At 37.7% G+C, this 15,112-nt stretch overlaps 1 protein-coding gene across 1 annotated transcript in view; it reads left to right on the top strand.

Annotated features, from left to right (window-relative positions):
• The window catches only part of FMN2 (formin 2), a 492,613-nt gene that overhangs the window by 76,473 nt on the left and 401,028 nt on the right, over positions 1-15,112 (top strand). Inside the window, exon 4 of the mRNA XM_045048716.1 lies at positions 13,904-14,018. The gene's annotated coding sequence lies outside the window, so the exon portion shown is untranslated. The remainder of the gene's footprint in view (positions 1-13,903; positions 14,019-15,112) is intronic.

Here is a 15,112-nt window from a genome sequence, read left to right as displayed (position 1 = left end):
GTCATATATTTCATTAATATAAATATTTTTAAAAAACTAAACACCCTGTTCATATAGTAAGTAGAGGGAATGAAAGGAGTTTATTAATTGTTAATCCTCTTTGTTAACATTGTTACTCCCTCTAGGATATATGCTAACATATATAGAATCACCTATCATTGAAAAACGTATCTAGATCCTTTTTACCATTCTGTTGAAAGAAAAAAAAAAATAAATTGCACACAAAAGTGAATACATAGCCATTTGTTCTCATCTGGATGTTGTCAGAGTTCTCCAGAGAAACAGAACCGATAGGCTAGATAGAGATATATAGAAAGAGATTTATTATGAGAGCTTGGCTCATGCAGTGATGGAAACTAAGGCCCACCATCTGCCACCAGCAAGCTGGAGGCCCAGGAAAGCTGATGGTGTAGTACTAGTTTAAGCCCCAAAGCTGGAGAACCAAGGGAGACAAGGCATGAGTCCGAGTCCACATTCGAAGGCTGAAAACGAGGAGCAAAGAGATCCAAGCTCAGACCATAAATGTTCCAGCTCAAAAGACAGTCAATGAAATTGCCCTTCCTCTGCTTTTTTTTTTTTTTTGTCCTATTAAAAGGTTTGCATGCTGTACACCTAAATTGTTGAGGGTGATCTTCTTTACTCAGTCTACTAATTTAAATGGTAATCTCTTCCTGGAAAACCCTTACAGACACCAGAAATAATGTTTACCAGCTATCTGGGGACACCAGAGCCCAGTCAAGTTGACATATTAACCATCACAGATATTCTTTGTTTATTTCCACATTCATTTTCTCAACACCACCACCCATTTTTAGAATTGTCCTTTATTTGACACGCCAGAGGATTTTATGCCCTGGGGGCAAAGCAACACATTAAGACTTAGGTGGAGGAAGAGCTACGCTTTCTTTTGTAAACGGCAAAAGTGGCAATTGTGAAAGAAAGGTGGGGAAGAAGGACAATATCTTGACTTTGAAGTATATTCTTAGACAATTTTAGAAAAGAATACACATGGAAGTTTAAGATCAGGAAAAATATTCCTAAAAATGAGCTTTCCCAGGAAAACTGGAAAGCCTTTAAGTATTCCCAGGGATATGCTTCTATGTTTGAAGACCTGGAATAAAGGTGGATGGCTTTCCTTAAATCAGAGGAGAGAAGAATAGAAAAGAATGGGTATCCCTGCAAGTAAACGTGTTGGCTTCACAGCAATCATGGTCTTTTCTGCTTGATGTATTTTCCCACTATTTGTACTAGTACCTTTCTCGTAGCAGGCTTCTTACATTCACATCTCAGCTTAAAAGTCACCTCTTCAAAGAAGCTTCCCTGACCACCCCCTCTTAAGTAGCTACCTAGTCCAATATCCTATATTCTCAGCAGTGAGTTTTTCTCTGATATTTCTTCTTTCCCCTCCATCTCCATCTTTCTTTTTCTCTCATTTTATTATTCACGAGTAGAACGTCTGTTTCTTGCAGAAAACCATTTTACCTGCAAACCTAGGACAGTGCTTAGCCCATAGTTTGATACTCAATACGTATTTGCTGAATTAGCTTTATTTATTTTTTTTTTTAATTTTTTTTTCAACGTTTATTTATTTTTGGGACAGAGAGAGACAGAGCATGAACGGGCGAGGGGCAGAGAGAGAGGGAGACACAGAATCGGAAACAGGCTCCAGGCTCTGAGCCATCAGCCCAGAGCCCGACGCGGGGCTCGAACTCACGGACCACGAGATCGTGACCTGGCTGAAGTCGGACGCTTAACCGACTGTGCCACCCAGGCGCCCCATGAATTAGCTTTAAAAAAAAAAAAAAGAATGTCAAGAAGTTGAGGATATTCCTGTCTGGTAGCTTGCAGTTTCTTTTTGAAGTAAGAGGTTATTTATTGAAAATAAAGGTAGAAATGGTGGGGTGGGCAAGTTGCATAGAGTGAACTTGAAAAGGGTGAGAATGGAAGTGAGTGAGGACAAAGAAGAAAATGAATTGTTGAGCAGCATTTAGGCCCTGGGTCACTAAAGACACAAATTATTGAATCAGTGACAAATAAGAGCATTTGTTTGCTGCTGTTTTGAAATAGATTTTTAATAAATTGAGGTAAGTTTAGTCACATAATATTTATGGTAGACAGAATAATGGCCCCTCAATGATACCCTTATCCTAATCCCTAGAACCTGTGAATATGTTCCTTTATATGACAAAAGGGACTTTTGGAGAAGTGATTAAAGTTTAAGGAAATTGATTATCCAGGATTATGTAGTTGTGCCCAATATAATTACAAAAGTTCTTATTAGTGAAAAGGGGAGGCAGGGGAATCAGAGTCAGAGAAGGAGATATGAAGACAGTGGTGGTCAGAGTGATGGAGGAAGGGGCCACAGGCCAAGAAGTGATGCTGGCCTCTAGAACCTGGAAAAGTCAAAGAAATGAATTCTTCCCTAGAGCCTGAAGAAAAACACAGCCCTGTGCACACCTTGATTTGGGACTTCTGACCTCCAGAACTGCAAGATAAGACATTTTTGTTGTTTTAGGCACTAAGTTTGTGGTAATTTATTAGAGCAGCAATAAGAAATTAATACTCCTTCAGTTCTGTGTAGACAGTGGTTCTCAAACTGTAATGTACAGCCATCTGGGATCTCGTTAAAGTTCAGTCTCTGATTCAGAAGGTCTGGGTTGGTGAGATGTGAGATTCTGCATATCAAAAAAGTTCCCAGGTGAGGCTGGTGCTACTGGGCCACAGGCCACCCTCTGCGTAGGAAAGATCTAGAAGTCAATGTCAAGACAAAAGAGAGAAAGAGTTATTATAGGCGTATCGCATGTTTCTTTTTTATTTGTATAGTTTTCCCAAATTTATATAATATGACAGCATGTTATAAATACAAAATGCTATGAGGCAGATGCTGATACCATTTCATTTTATCGACAAGGAAAATAATATTTGAAAAGGGTAAGCAACTAGCCCAGGCTACATAGCTGGTCTAGTGTTACTCAAGGATGAAATGCACAAAGTGTTATTAAAAGTACCAACAACTGCTATAAACATTGGGGTGCATGTGCCCCTTCAAAACAGCATACGGAAAGAGCCCAAATGTCCATCGATGGATGAATGGATAAAGAAGATGTGGTATGTATATACATACACAATGGAGTATTACTCAGCAATCAAAAAGAATGAAATCTTGTCATTTGCAACTACATGATGGAACTAGAGGGCATTATCCTAAAGGAAATCAGTCAGAAAAAGACAAATATCATATGACTTCCCTCATACGAGGACTCTAAACCACAGGAAAGATAAATACAAGGGAAGGGAAGGAAAAATAACATAAAAATAGGGAGAGGGACAAAACATAAAAGACTCTTAAATATGGAGAACAAACACAGGGTTACTGGAGGGGTGGTGGGAGGGGGGATGGGCTAAATGGGTAAAGGGCATTAAAGAATCTACTCCTGGATTCATTGTTGCACTCTATGCTAACTAACGTGGATGTAATTTAAAAAAAAAAAGTACCAACAGCAATTCTATGGAATTTAACTGATATAGCGACAAAATGAGCTGGAGCTCTTACCTGATTTTTCCACTTTGAGACAACCAAAATACTAATCATGCGGCAGATGATCTTGGTTACAACTGTACTATGAGGGAAATGGTTTTGATAGCACAATCCCCACAAAGAAAAAAAATGTCAATTTGAGGCATTTTGTCACATTCCGCCATCTCTCTCTGAAATCTGCATAGATTCAGCACTTATTGAGCACCTGCTATGTGCCAAAATCCCATGCTAGACACTAGGGAATCAAATATAACTAAGAACATTGTCCTTGGGCTCTGGAATTTTACTATATGACACAAAAAGATAAATAAAAAAAGCCTATATTTTGATTTATACAATTCTAGAAGAAGTTTGAAAGAGTAAAGGAAAATTGATTAACTCTAGAAAAGTGGATATAAAATACAATGGGTTTCATGTTGCTTCAGAAGCAACCGTATACATTCAAAAAAGTCTACTAAGATTTTTAAATATATATATATATATATATATATATATATATATATATATATATATACACACACACACACACACACAGTTAAAATCACAGATTCAGAACCCTAGTTCTTCCCAAAGTTTTTAAGTCCATATAACAATATTCTTTTTCTATTTTCAGCAATAATTGTCACTTCTAGGGGGACTGATGCTAAATCCCCATTTTCCTGGAGAGAAATTAAGAGGGCAGAGAAGTAGGGGGACCTTGGTCTTTCCTTGTCTCTCAAACACAGCTGTATTGAGGTAAGATCACTAGGAACATCCGGGAAATCAATCTTCAGAGTTGCAGAAGGATCCCCAGAGTTGGAGGGAGAATGTGGCAGGTATGAGACTTACTTCAACAAACAAATCAAAGCACACCTAGTTAAAGGCCCAAACACTATTCACTGCAAACAAGGAGGAGCTCTGTGGTGGGAAAGAGTAGCCAAAAGGAAAAGAAAAGTGCACACAACATACACCAGAAACAGTTCTTGAAGTGCCAGGCCCTGGACAATGTATGACCTCTTTTTAATATAGCAGTACTCTCAGGTGCAGGAAACATAACAAGCTTTTAAAACATGCAAAATAACAGAAATTCAAGTCCCAGATGCACAGAAATCTCCCTTCAAAATAAGCAAAAACAGGTTGACACCATAACATAATGAAACTTGCAGAATACAAGGATAAAGAAAGAATTCTGAAGCAGCTAGGGACAAAAAGGTAATTAACCTACAAGGGTAGCAACAAACCTGTCCATAGAACCTTGGCAGGCCAGAAGGGAGTGGCAAGAAATAATCAATGTGCTGAAAAATATGCAGCCAAGAATTCTTTATCCAGCAAGGCTGTCATTCAGAATAGAAGGAGAGATAAAGATTTCCCCAGACAAACAAAAACTATAGGAGTTTGTGACCACTAAACAGTCCTGCAAGAAATAATAATGGGGACTCTCTGACTGAAGGAGAAAAAAAAAAAGACCAAAGCAACAAAGACTACAAAGAAATAGAGAACATCAACAGAAACACCAACTCTACAGGTAACACAATGTACTAAATTCATATCTTTCACTAATTATTCTCAATGTAAATGGACCAGATGCTCCAATCAAAAGACATAGGGTATCTGGATGGATTAATAAACAAGATCCATATACATGCTGCTTACAAGAGACTCATTTTAGACCTAAAGACACCTGCAGATTGAAAGTGAAGGGATAAAGAACCATCTATAATGCTAAAGGATATCAAAAGAAAGCCAGAGTAGCCATACCTATATCACATTAACTGTATTTTATTTTTATTTTTATTTATTAAAATTTTTTTTAAATGTTTATTTTTGAGAGAAAGAAAGAGAGAGAGACAGAACGTGAAGGGGAAGGGGCAGAGAGAGAGAGGGAGACACAGAATCCAAAGCAGGCTCCAGGCTCCAGGCTGTCAGCACAGAGCCTGATGCAGGGCTCGAACTCACAAACCGCGAGATCATGACCTGAGCCGAAATCGGACACTTAACTGACTGAGCCACCCAGCCACCTCACATTAAGTAGATTTTAATCCAAAGACTAACAAGAGATGAAAAAGGGCATTATTTCATAATTAAGGGGCCTATCCATCAAGAATATCTAACAATTGTGAACATTTATGCCTCCAACCCAAGTTGGAGCACCCAAATAAATAAATCAATTAATCACAAACAAAAAGAAACTCATGGATAATAATACCATAGTAGTAGGGGACTTTAACACCGCATGCACAGCAATGGACAGATTAAGCAGAAAATCAACAAGGAAAAATGGCTTTGAATGACAATGAACTAGATGGATTTAACAGATATATTCAGAACATTTCATCATAAAGCAGCAGAATACACATTCTCTTCAAGTGCACATGGAACATTTTTCAGAATAGATTGCATCCTGGGTCACAAATTAGCCAAACAGGCATAAAAAGGTCAAGATCATACCATGCATATTTTCAGATCACTACACTATGAAAGTTGAAATAAACCATAAGAAAAAATTTGGAAAGCCCTCAAATACACGGAGGCTAAAGAACATTCTACTGAAGAATGAAACGGTTAACCAGTAAATTAAAGAAGAAATTTAAAGTATATGGAAACAAATGAAAATGAAAGCACTACAGTCCAAACCCTTTGGATGCAGAACACGCAGTCCTAAGCAGAAAGTACCTTGCAATTCAGGCCTGTCTCAAGAAGCAAGAGAGGTCCCAAACATACAATATAACCTTACACCCAAAGGAGTTAGAAAAGGAACAGCCAAAAGCCTTTAGCCAGGAGAAGGGAAATAATAAAGATTAAGTACAAATGAACACTATAGAAACAAACAAACAAAAAAAGTAAACAGGTCAATGCAACTAAGAGATGGTTATTTGAGAGAATAAACAAAATTGATAACCCCCGAGTCAGAGTTGTCAAAAAGAACAGAGAAAAGACGAAAATACATAAAATAATGAATGAAAGAGGAGAGATCACAACCAACACCACAAAAATACAAAGAATTATAAGAGAATACTATGAAAAATTATATGTCAACAAATTGGGCAATTTGGAAGAAATGGGGAAATTCCTAGAAACTCACACACAATAAAAACTGAAACAGGAAGAAAGAGAAAATTGGAACAGAACTATAACCGTTAAAGAAATTGAATAAGTTATCAAAAATCACCCAACAGATCAGAATTCTGGGACAGATGACTTCTCAGGGGAATTCTACTAGACATTTAAAGAAGAGTTAATACCTACTCTTCTCACACTGTTCCAAAATAGAAATTGAAGGAAAGCTTCCAAACTCATTCTATGAAGACACCATTACCTTGATTCCAAAATCAGACCAAGATCCCACATAAAAGGAGAATTATAGGCCCATATCCCTAATGAACCTGGATGCAAAAATTCTCAACCAGACTGGCAAATCAAATTCAACAGTACATCACCACGATCAACTGTGATTTATTCCTGGGATTCAGGGCTGATTTCATATTTGCAACTCAATCAACATGATACAACATATTAATAAAATAAAGGATAAGAACCACATAATATTCTCAATAGATGTAGAAAAAGCATTTAACAAAATACAGCATTCTTTCTTGATAAAAAAAAACAAACAAACAAACCTCAAGAAAGTAGGGATAGAAGGGACACATCTCAAGATCATAAAGGCCTATGTGAAAGACCCATAGCTAATATCCTCCTCAATGGGGAAAAACTGAGAGCTTTCCCCCTAAGGTCAGGAACACGACAGGGATGTACACTCTCATCACTGTTGTTCAACATAGTATTGGAAATCCTAGCCTTAGCAATCAGGCAACAAACGGAAATAATAAAAGGCATACAAATTGGCAAGGAAGAAATCAAACTTTCACTCTTCACATGGCATGATATTATATGTGGAAAACCCAAAAGACCCCATTTAAAAAATACCATTAGAACTCACACATGAATTCAGCAAAGTCATAGGATATAAAATTAGCATAGAGACATTGGTTGCGTTTCTATACACCAATAATAAAGCAAAAGGAAGAGAAATCAAGAAATGGATCCCATTTACAATTGACCAAAAACCATAAGATACTTAGGAATAGACCTAACCAAAGAGGTAAAAGATCTGTATGCTGAAAGCTATAGAAATCTCATGAAAGAAGTGAAGAAGACACAAAGAAATGGAAAAACATTCCATGCTTATGGATTAGAAGAACAAATATCATTAAAATGTTAATACTACCCAAAGCAAATGACACTTTCAATGCAATCCCCATCAAAATTGCACCAGCATTCTTCACAGAGCTAGAGCAAACAATTCTAAAATTTGTGTGGAACCAGAAAAGACCTCGAACAGCCAAAGTAATGTTGAAAAAGAAAACCAAAACGAGGCATCATAATTCTGGACTTTAAGCTGTATAACAAAGCTATAGTCATCAAGACAGTATGGTACTGGCACAAAAACAGACACATAGATCAATGGAACAGAATAGAGAACCCAGAAATGGACCCACAAATATATAGCCAATATTCTTTGCAAAGCATGAAAGAATATCCAATAGAAAAAAGACAGTCTTTTCAGCAAATGCTGTTGGGAAAACTGGACAGCAACATGCAGAAGAATGAACATGGACCACTTTCGGACACCACACCCAAAAATAAATTCAAAATGGATGAAAGACCTAAATGTGAGGCAGGAAACCATCAAAATCCTACAGGAGAAACCAGGCAGCAACCTCTTTGAGCTTGGCTAGGTGTGATTGTCTCCAGAGGCAAGGGAAACAAAAGCAAACATGCACTATTGGGACCTCGTCAAGATAAAAAGCTTCTGCAAAGGGAAGGAAACAATCAACAAAACTAAAAGGCAACTGAGGGAATGGGAGAAGATATTTGCAAATGACATATTTAATAAAGGGTTAGTACCCGAAATCTATAAAGAACTTATCAAACTCAACACCCAAGAAGCAAATAATCCAGTGACTACATGGGCAGAAGACATGAATAGAGAATTTTCTAAAGAAGACATCCAGATGGCTAACAGACACAGGAAAACACTCATCATCAGGGAAATACAAATCAAAACCACAATGAGATACCACCTCACACCTGTCAGAATGGCTAAAATTAACAACTCAAGAAACAACAGATGTTGGCAAGGATGTGGAGAAAAGGGAACCCTTTTGCACTGCTGGTGAGAATGCAAACTGTTGCAGCCACTTCAGAAAACAGTATGAAGTTTCCTCAAAAAATTAAAAATAGAGCTACCCTATGACCCAGCAATTGCACTACTAAATATTTACCTAAAGGATAAAAAAATGCTGATTCAAAGGGTACATGCGCCCCAATGTTTATAGCAGCACTATCAACAATAGCCAAATTATGGAAAGAGCCCAAATGTCCATTCACTGATGATGGATAATTTCTTTTAGCAATACCACACTGTCTTAATTCTCTAATTTATAGTAAGTTTTTTGCCTTTCATACAAACTTTAGAGTTAGATTATCAATATCCACAAAATAGCTTGCTGGGATTTTGATTAGAATTGGTTGAATTTATAGACCTAGTTGGGAAGAATTGATATCTTAATAATATTGAGTCTTTCAATCCATGGACAGAGTATCTATTTACATAAATCTCAATTTAAATGCACTAAATAATGAAAGGAGTTTATTTATTCATAATTGAAAATTGCTAAGATGACATAGCCTTCCTGCATAATTTCATGTAGATGTTCATGATATTATCCTTGGACAAATGGATAGCCCTCTGCCCGGAAGAGGCTAGATTCGCCGTTACTGGGTTTCTCCTTATGTGCTAAATTGACCTCTAGCATTCCAGCCCTCCATCCATCTGCTACCCTGCCCAGACCCTTTGTGCAAGAAGCTCTCACCATATATAGAGGGTTTAAAACCAAAGACAGCAGTATTCCGGTACGCTAAATTTTTAATACAGAATTGGAGGGGCACCTGGGTCGCTCAGTTGTAAGCGGCCGACTTCTGCTTAGGTCATGATCTCCCAGCTCCTGAGTTCGAGCCCCATGTTAGACTCTGTGCTGACAGCTCAGAGCCTGGAGCCTGCTTCAGATTCTGTGTCTCCTTCTCTCTCTGCCCCTCCCCCACTCATGCTCTGTCTCTGTCAAATATAAATAAACATTAAAAAAAGAAAAAAAAAAGAACTGGAAGAGAAATTTAAAGCCTGTGTATTATTTATTCCCTAACTTAATTGTTCAGTAAATTGGTTATGGCTCTTACTCTTTAGTGTTGCTAACTTAGTGTCAATCAACCCTTGTTATAATTTTAATGTTCTAAATTGAAGAGCCATTTTAAGTATGATTTTATATAGATGTTTGAAGCAGCTGTGCTCCAAATTAACAGTTGCAGTCAAGATTCTTCTGCCCAGCACAGGAAGGGAAGATTAGTAGCACCTTTTCTAGTAGTTTCTTTAGAAGACTTTTTCCTGTATTTATAGAAGTAAAATTTGCTAATGAGTAAGACTTGAAGGCTTGATTTTAAATTCTCCAGAGGATAATCCATGAAACATGGAGATACGCTTTTTTAAAAAATATATATATATATATTTATTTATTATGTTTATTTTTGAGAGAGGGAGAGATAGCATGCAAGTGGGGGAGAAGAAGAGAGAGAGGGAGACACAGAATCTGAACTGGGATCCAGACTCCAAGCTGTCAGCACAGAGCCCAATGCCGGGGCTTGAACTCACAAATCGTGAGATCATGACTTGAGCTGGAGTTGGATGCTTAACTGACTGAGTCACCCAGGTGCCCCGGAGATTCACTTTTTAAACACCTCATTAGTTTTCTAATGTTGCTATAACAGATTACCACAAATTTAGTGTCTTAAAATAACAGCAATATATTCACTTACAGTTCTGGAGTTCAGAAGTCCTAAAACCAATGTGTTAGCAGGAATGTTCCTCCTGGAGGCTCTAGGAAAGACTTAGTGTCCTTGCCCTTGCCACCTTCTAGAATCTTCCTGCATTTCTTGACCCAGACTCCTTCTTCATGTTACCTTGGATGATGCTTCTGTCTTCACATCTCTTCCTTTAACATTGACTCTCCTGCCCCCCTCTTTCACTTATAATGACCCTTGTGATTGCATTGGGCCCTCCTAGACAATCCAGGATAATCTGCTTATCTCAAGGACAGCTGATTCTATAAGCTTAATTCCATCTACAGCCATAATTCCCCTTCTCCGTGTAACATATTTAAGGGTTCTGGGAGTTAAAACATGGGCACCATTGGAGGCCGTCACGCTGCCTACTATAGTGGGCCTATGTAACCATGGCAGACCTTGTGACTCATCCCTTCTGGCCTCAGCTGGTTGGATCAGGCTAGATACTTGACATTGGTGGAACAGTCTCTAGTTGTGATGAGTCAAACATCGCTTGGTACTTGAACTGTAAGGTTATATGGAACATGGCCTTGCTCAACCATTTTAGGCCACGTGCATGCTGTTTAGTAAGCAGAAACTAAAGGAAATTATAGATATATGGAGAGAGATAAAAGCAAGAAACATTCCAGGAAGACAGACAAAGTAGCTGTGTGATGACTGTTAAATCTCTGTATATGGCTCAGTGTTCTTTGTCTCCAGTCCTTTGAAGTCCATGCCTTATCCTGTCCTTCAAAGAAAATCCTTTTACTTGGACTGTGGGTAGATGTTGTTTCCTTGCATCTGCATGTTCCCTAACTGAAATTGTTTATACACAAATGAAGCAACAATAATTAATCATTATTGAGTACTGATTTGAGGATTGGAAAATGAAACTTGGGCTTGAGTTTAGTTTTCCATGCTGCCTATTCTTCTCCTTCTTAGGATCAACATCTCAAATCAATGACAAAGGGCGTTAAATTGATTTAAAAGAGTTTCCTTGCTGGGGACTGAGATGTTCGATGGTCTCTGTCACTTCTGCTGCTGATTAATGCATTTTCAGATCATCTTGTAGCTTAGGACTTTAAAATACATTTTATTCAGAGCGCCTGGGAGGCTCAGTCGGTTGACTGTCTGACTCTTGATTTCAACTCAGGTCATGATCCCAGGGTCATGGGATCAAGCCCCATGTTAGGCTCTGTACTGACTGTGAAGCCTGCTTAAGATTCTCTCTGCCCCCTTTCCCCTGCCTGTGCTTGCTTGCTTTCTTTCTTTCTTTCTTTCTTTCTTTCTTTCTTTCTTTCTTTCTTTCTTTCCTTCCTTCTAAAAAATAAGAAAATATTTTTAAAAATTTGCTCACTTATTGCTAAAAAGAAACATTACTGTATTTGGGGACTAGGAATATCAAATTCATACTGTGTATCCCAGCTGACCTGTTATGGTCAATAATATATGACAATCCCAGCTAGAGTTTCCTTCTTTACTTAGTTTATCTAGTGAGAGCCACTCTTCAGCTGCCCTGCCCCTCATGACTGGAATATTCATCTCTGGAAGTTACCTTGAGTTCCTTTTGGTCCTGAGAAGTGAGTCAAATTTGGGCATCCAGGCCAACAACTGCAGAGCAATGGAACTTAGGCCATTTCTTATAAGGAAATCACTGCCTTGAAGCTGAGGCCCAAAGTGAAAAACATTCACTTTTTAAATTAATTCATTTTATTTTTTATGTTTATTTTATTTATTTTATTTTTTAATGTTTATTTATTTTTGAGAGAGAGAGAGAGAGAGAGCGCAAGCAGGGCAAGGGCAGAGAGAGAGGGAGACACAGAATACAAAGCGGGTTCCAGGCTCCAAGCTATTAGCACAGAGCCTGACACAGGGCTTGAACCCACAAACCGCGAGATCATGACCTGGGCCAAAGTCGGGCACTTAACTGACTGAGTCACGCAGGGGCCCCTTTAATGTTTATTTTTGAGAGAGAGACACACGCGCAGAGAGCATGAGCAGGAGAGGCAGAGAGAGGAGACACAGAATTCAAAGCAGGCTTCAGACTCCGAGCTGTCAGCACAGAGCCCAACATGGGCTTGAACTCACAAACTGAGATCATGACCTGAGCTGAAGTTAAACACTTAACTGACTTAGCCACCCAGGTGCCCCTAAATTAATGTTTTAATTAATATTTTTGTGAAGGTATAATTTACATATGATAAATCCACCTGTTTTAATTCCATGATATTTTAGTATATTTACAGAATTATATAACTGTCACCATGATTACATTTTGGAACATTCCACCCATACCTCCAAATGGAACCCATGTCAATTTGTAGTCAGTTCCCATTCCTGCCTCAGCCACAGGCAACTACTTGTCTACTATCTGTCTCTATAAAATGTCCTTTTCTGTACATTTCTTCTAAGTAAAATCACAAAAGATGTGGTCATTTTTTAAATCTGGCTCTTTCACTTACTGTAATGTTTTTGAGGTTCATCCATATGCTAACGTGTCTGAGCACTTCCTATCTTTTTATTGCTGGGTAGTATTCCACTGCGTGGATATATCACATTGTGTTTATCTATATTCAAAAATATTAATTTTTACTATTAGATCATGAAAATGTATTCTAGCTCAGAAAATGTATTGTGAGGAACCTGCCAGATGTATTCAGATCTAGGGTACCAGGATGGGTTCATGTCTGTCTTTCATTACAGTTAGGGATTCTTGGATTAACATTCTTTCCCTTGAAGTGGGCTCCAAGTTCAGCTCAGTCTAAATCTTCTTGTTGGGAGGCCTGGGGACACTGACTCAGGGCTCAGTTTCTCCGAACTCGCATCTCCACGGCTATGGTAGGTAGAATCTAGCATGTAGGGGTAGGAAAATTCTAGGCCAATAGAAAACAAGTCACCCCTTGGCACTCATCTAAGGGGGGCATAAGTGTAGCATCTTTGTTGGTAGGAAAAACAACAGTTCAGAACACCTAGCAACAGAACTTGAAAATATCTAGCTTTTCATGAATGGCAGGCTTCCTCAGTCTTGGTGAATTAATAATTCTTCCTTTTCGTGTTTCTAGGATTTCTCCTGTAAGAGGTCTGGAATTATTTGGATTACATAATTGGCTCTTATAGCCTTTGTTCAACAATTATTGAGCAACTATTATGTGCTAGGCCATTTGTATAAATGGTCGATTAAATCCTTGCAGTAACCTTTTTTTAAGTTCTATTTTCTTTTTTTAAAAATTATTTTTATCATTTATTTATTTATTTATTTATTTATTTATTTATTTATTTATTTATTTATCTTGAGAGAGAGAGAGAGAGAGAGAGAGAGAGAGAGAAAGGGACAGAAAACCCCAAGCAGGCTTCATGATGATAGCCCTGACACAGGGCTTGAACCCAGAAATGATGAGATCATGATGTGAGCCGAATCAAGAGTTAGACGCTTAACCGACGGAGCCACTCAGGCACCCCGAATCCTTGCAATACTCTTATAAAGGAGCTACTATTATATTTATTTTACAGATGGGGAAATTGAAGCTAAGAGAGATTGATTTATTTGCCCAAATCACCGAAGCCAAGTCAAGATTTGAACCCACTTGATCTAAGACCCATTCTTCCTATACACAAGCTACTACAGGTAACTTTTAAAAATGGAGGTGGAATTTAATTTATTATGGTAAAATGGTGACAGAGGAAGTAGAAGATTATTAAAACATGTCTTTCCCCGTTGTTTTAGGGATAGAAAACAGCAGCTTGATAACTATCAGACTCATGGGGGCAGGGTGGAATCAGGGGAAGAGGTGCCCATTTGTTGAGTTTGAGGGTACTCCCAAAGTGATTCTATTAATCTCGGGTCCCCCAACCCATACCATTACTTTGTTCATAGCTTAGCTACATAAATAATTGTAAGGATCAGCTAGTTCTTAAAAGATAGTAATACTTCATTCTGTTATGATGAAAATAGGTGATAAGTGGAAATATAAAATATTAAGCATTTTCCCAGGAACTTAGATATTGTGAAAGTAGGGTCATAGATTCTGAGGCATAGAATTACCTTACCAGTTGCTTTTACCAATAAACTACTTGGCTTTTTAACGTTGATTCACACTTTTTCCTCTGCCCAAATACTTTTCTCACACATTTTGCTTGTTTGAAACCTTCTCAACCTCTATTTCTCATCATGGATGTTAGGCCTTTGCAGAAAACTTCCCTGATCACCCACTTTAAAACAGGTTAGTCCCATTTTTAAAGCAGCTGTTTTTAATCTCCGCATCACGATCACAGTTTGCAATTATATGGTTTATTTATTGACTTCCTCACAGTGTGTCCTACCTCATTCCATTAGGCTGTAAATTCCCTGAGGGCAGGGAACAGGCCTATTTTAATCACCACTATAGAACCACCTGCTAGTGTAGTGCTGGGCATTTAAAGAATTTCAATGAAAAAAAATTGTAACTAGATGAGGTGATGGATGGTAACTAAACGTATTGTGGTAATCATTTTGCAATATATGCTGTATACACATTTATATAGCATTGTGTGTCAATTATATCTCAATAAAACTGAGATGAATTTATTATAAATTAATAATATAATTAAATATATGTTACATATATAACATAATTTATATATATATAATTTTTATATAATGTAATTAATCATAATAGAAAATAATATAAATTAATAATATAAAATTCATTTATATTAAAAGTAAAAAGTGCTATCAGTAGT

This window comes from Felis catus, chromosome F1, assembly GCF_018350175.1.
Source record: "Felis catus isolate Fca126 chromosome F1, F.catus_Fca126_mat1.0, whole genome shotgun sequence".
In the NCBI taxonomy this organism is placed as follows: Eukaryota; Metazoa; Chordata; class Mammalia; order Carnivora; family Felidae; genus Felis; species Felis catus.
This window is presented reverse-complemented; position numbering and strand designations above follow the sequence as displayed.